Below are 5,200 nucleotides of genomic sequence, written 5' to 3'. Positions count from 1 at the left end.
CAGCATGCCTGTAGGGTATTCTCTTAACTAGTGATTTCAGGGAGTAGGTCCAGCCCATTGTGTGGGTGGGCCGTCCCTGCTTTGGTGGTCCTGGGTGCCGTAGGAAAATAGGCTGAGCAAGTCACGAGAAGAAAACCTGTAAACGGCACTTCCTTCTGGCCTCTACATCAGCTCTGCTTCCAGGCACCTGTCCTGCCTGAGTTCCTGGTCTGACTTCCTTTGATGATCAACAGTGAAGTGTTAGTGTAATCCAAATAAACCCTTTCCTTCCCAAGTTGCTTTTAGCCACTGTATCCACCACAGCCATAGTAATCCTAACTAAAACAGAAGCTGGTACCAGGATAGTGGGGCATTGCTGGGTCAAACCTGACCATGTCTTTTGGGGAGGATTGTGGAAGGAACTTTGAGCTGAAAAAGCCACTGAGTGCTCAAAGCTTGGTGAGCCTTTCTGTAGGTGCTTGGAAGACAAGAGCTGTGAAAACGTGGATGATGAAGGCCTGGATTGTGAAGTTTCAGAGGGAAGCAAATATCTAGCAGGCTATTTGTGTGAAGAATCCATGGTATCTGGTCAGCTAAAACTGAAGAGTTGGATGTGATTAACAAGAGACCAATGCCATGGAAGTGAAACCTTTGCTTTACTGGGAAAATGATACTGGTCAGCTGGAACTGAGAAATTACCAGTGATTAAAAAGAGACCAGCATCATTGAGATGAAATCTTCAAAATGTTTCCTCAGTGTTAATGCACAGACGCTGTATTCCAGACAGAGGTGGCCAAGTTTGTGCCTTGAGCTGGCAGCCAAACTGGATAATGTGTAAGTCTCCCAGGTGGTACTGGTTTTGAAGGCATGAAGAGGTCATGGAGAACAGCTGAGGTGTGGCACCATGAGAGGTCCATTGTGAGTAGGACCACCCCGGAGGAAAAGTGGTCCTGGGTTCTGTAAGAAAGCATGCTATGCAAGCCACGAGGAACGAGCCTGTAAACGCCCCCTCCATCACCTCTGCTTTAATCCTTGCCTCCAGGTTCTGGCCCTGCCTTCTTTCAACAATCAACTGTGATGTGGAAGTGTGGGCCAAATAAACCCTTCCCTCCCCAAGTCATGGTGTTTCATCACAGTAATAAAAGATTTTATATCCATGTATTTATTTAACTATGTGCATGTGTGTGGGTTTATGCACATGAACACAGTGACTATGGAGGCCAGTAGATGGTGTCAGATCCTCTGGAGTCATAAGCAGTTGCAGCCATTTGACCTGAGTACTGGGAACTGAACTTGGATCCTCTCCAAGAGAAGAATATGCTCTTAACTGCCATCTCTCTTGCTTCTGAGCTTCACCTTTCACGGGAGTGCCCAACAATTTGTGGAAAATTTTAAATCACAACATGGAAAGATGTTCACAATATACTGAGAAAATGAAGAGAAATAAGAAGAGCCTGATTGTTGACTCCTTAGCTCATCTATAATCCAGGCCTAAACCTAGGCCCTGACCCCTACCATAGACATTTCCCAGAGGCACTGCACAGGATTTCAAACCCTGCCGAAAAGTGGTTACAGACTGAGCCCAAGTCACACCTGGGGCTAAATCCCAGCTTCAGCACACAGTGCACCACAATTTGTGTCCTCATTAATAAGCAGCTCAGTTTAACAATCCTCACTCAAGTGCTGAGACGCAGCTCACCCTGCATAGTGAGCATTCCCGGACTAGCTGCCTGACCTGACAAAGTCTAAGTGGCACATTTCACTCACTTTGAGATGAGGCCCTGGTGAATGTTTCCTGGCAAGGGCAAGTGATTCTGGCAATTACTGTAATCCCAGATAAGGCTATACCCTAAAGCTCCAGGGAACCACAGAGGCCACCCTCCACCCACCCTGGCTCAGACTACTTAGATTCAGGAATGCCTTATTTGCCAAGCACCTCACAAGATGCTGCAGACACAGACAGACTCACAGTACTGCTTTCCAAGAGCCACAGTCTGCAGGGGGACAAGTACTTCCCAAGAAGGTTGTCGTAGTTAGAGTTTCTATTGCTGTGAAGACACACCGTGACCATGGCAACTCTTACAAAGGAAAATATTTAATTGGGGTGGCTCACATACAGTTCAGAGATTCAGTCCATTATCATCATGGTGGGACTTGAAGGTCTGCAGGCAGACATGGTGCTGAAGAAGTAGCTGAATCCTACATCTTGCAGGCAACAGGAAGTGGTCTCAGACACTGGGCCGTATCTTGAACATATATGAGACCTCAAAGCCTGCCTCTACCGTAACACACTTCCTGTAACAAGACCACACTTAAGCCCAGTGGTGGTGGTACATGCCTTTAATCCTAACACTCTGGAGGCAGAGCCAGGCGGATCTAAGTGAGTTTGAGGCCAGCCTGGTCTAAAGAGTGAGTTCCAGGAAAGGCTCCAAAGCTACACAGAGAAAACTGTCTTGAAAAAAACAAAACAAAAGACTACACCTATTTCACAAGGCCACACCTCCTAATATTGCTATGCCCCTTGGAGGTCATTTTCTTTCAAACCACCACAAGGGTCATGCAGGTAACAGGAGCTGAGCAAAGTACAAAGGAGAAGTAATTCTCAGCAAGGTTGGATTTATGGATGAGTGCTTGCCAAGTAAATCAGAAAGGATAAGCCAGGAAGAGCACGGTGCACCAAAGCAAAGGGGCACCGATGGGGAAAGCATCTTCCAGGGGCTACAGCAACTCTGAGAGAAAGAGTTCTTGCTAAAAACATCAGTCGTCCAGGACTAGGCCTCATTAAGTCAGAAGCACATCAAGACCACCACTTTGATGGGAAGGTCTTTAATATTTTTACTGAAAGGCAATGTGCATTGGGATGTTTATCATCTCAAGGAAGCATCCTTTGCTTAAGTTTAGGATATGCCATGAGACAGATGTGTCTGGCTTCCTATAAATATTTTCGTCTATACTTATAAGCAAGTGGGGTTATTGTCAAAGGTGTGTGTACAACATGTGTGTGCGTCACAAACGTCAGAGGACAATTTTATGGAGTTGGTTCTCTCCTTCCACATTATGTGTGTTCCAGGGATTGAATTTAGGTTACCAGGCCTACATAGTCAGTGCATTCACCTGCTGACCCACCCTGACCCATAAATAATTGTTTTGTTTTGAAAGAAAAACCACTTTTGTTGGATTTTGATAGTAGGGCTCAACTAGAAACTTTGAATTTTCTGTAAAATCACCTACTTAGCTAAGGATGGAAAGGAATTGTTGACCTTAGTAACAAACAGAACATGAGCCCGGAGCCTGCAGAAGGTGCATCTTCATAGGTTTACTTTTTGTTGTTTGGTTTTGCAATGTTGAGCATCACACCAGGGCTTTGTACTTTATTAGTGAGCTACTTCCCTGCCCTAACGTTCATCAGCATCATCATTTCCTCGTCTCTCTTCTTTTTTGAGACAAGGTCTCTCTCTTGGATCTCACTCTGTAGACCAGGCTCCAACTCAGCGATCTACCTGCCTCTGCCTTCCAAGTGCTGGGATTAAAGGTGTGCACCACTAAACCTGGTTGTTGTTGTTTTTTTTTTTAAGTACACTTAATAAGAGAGAGAGAGAGAGAGAGAGAGAGAGAGAGAGAGGGAACACGCATGCATGCACGCACGCCCAAATACATATATGCCTGCATGTCACGAGGCACATGTGTTGGTCCAAGAACAATTTGAAGGAATTGGCACTGTGAGTCCCAGGATGAACTCAGGTCGTCTGGCTTGACAGCAGGCAATGAATTACATGAATGAATTACAATCATTCATCTCTTTCCAGAAAACTGTCATTAATTTAAATTGATATTTAAACTAATAGTCTTAAACTTTGGTGGTCCTCTTGCTTGTCTGTTTTTGTTAATTGGTTTGGTAGGTATTTTTCCTTTTTTTTTTTTTTTTAATTAAAAAAAGAGCTTGGATTTATACTTTTGACTTTGCAGCTTACTTCTGCTCATCTATAATTTCTTTCCATCTACTCCGTTGTTGTTTTAAGACTGTCTCACACTTGTAACCCAGGCTGGCCTGAACTCACTATGTAGCCCAGGCTATCACTAAACTAGTCTCCTGCTTCACTCTGAGTGGAGGGATTACAAGCATCAATGACCACAGTTGGCTTCATCTACTGTAATCTTACGTATTCTGACCTTCAGCTGCATTCCTAACAGATAATAATGTCTACCCCAAAAGGACGTTACTGAACCAATTTTCAAACGCTTGAAGTGGCAAGGGGGATAGGAAAAGGTTAGTTCAAATAAAGAAAATACAAGTCAGGATGCGAATCAAATAATAGTATAGGGACGCAACAGGATGAACCTCAAATTCTCATCAAGTAACAGCTATTATGGTCTATACTGTGTCTAAATTCATTTTGAAGGCCTACACCCCAGTGTGAATGCATTTTAAAATGGGACCTTTAAGGGGGTAAAAGTTCAATGAGCTCTTGAGGACAGGACTCAATCTGTACACATGGAGAAAAGGTCCTGTGAGGACAGAGAAGACCTGAGGACAAGTGTCTGCACACGGAGGAAGTGGGCCTCAGGAGAAACCAATCCTGCCAACACACTGACCCTGGACTCACCGCCCCCAGAACTGTGAGAAAATTAATTTCTGTTGTTTAAGATACATGGCCTGAGATCTTTTGTTATGGCAACCAGAAGAAACTTGGATGGTGACCTTCATTTATTGACAACAGATCTGAGAAACAGCCAACTGGCTGTGTTTTCACACTGACTGGCCACAGATGGAAAGCTGGGTGTTAGAAGTGAAGCCAGAACAGAGGGAAAGAACCACACACCTATGGATACAAGCAAAATAAGGTCACAATGGACTCCAAAGAAAGTGCTTCTTGTCAGAGCTGGAATTGGTAAGGCCCTCTCCATCCCAAAGGCTTGTGGTTTGGTCCAGGATGGGAGATACCAGGAGTGGTGGAGATGCTAGATGAGAGCTGCCTGGAGATAAGGCTCTGTATCTTGCCCCTTCCCTTCACGCCCTTCTTCACAGTGGCCTAGAAACAGGCAATTCAGCTCCACCATGACCCTCGACCCCACCGTGGCCCAGAAACGATGGAGAACAGGGACCATGGACTGAAGCTTTGGATTTTCTTGGATTATTATTTTGTCATGGCAACAGAAAGTAACTAACATAATCCTGCAGAAATTTAGAGCAGGCAGAGAAACATAGGGAAGGCCTGGGAAT

The sequence above is a fragment of the Onychomys torridus genome, chromosome 23 (genome assembly GCF_903995425.1).
Source record: "Onychomys torridus chromosome 23, mOncTor1.1, whole genome shotgun sequence".
Classification (NCBI taxonomy): Eukaryota; Metazoa; Chordata; class Mammalia; order Rodentia; family Cricetidae; genus Onychomys; species Onychomys torridus.
The sequence above is the reverse complement of the archived record's forward strand: the minus strand, read 5'-3'. Positions refer to the sequence as shown.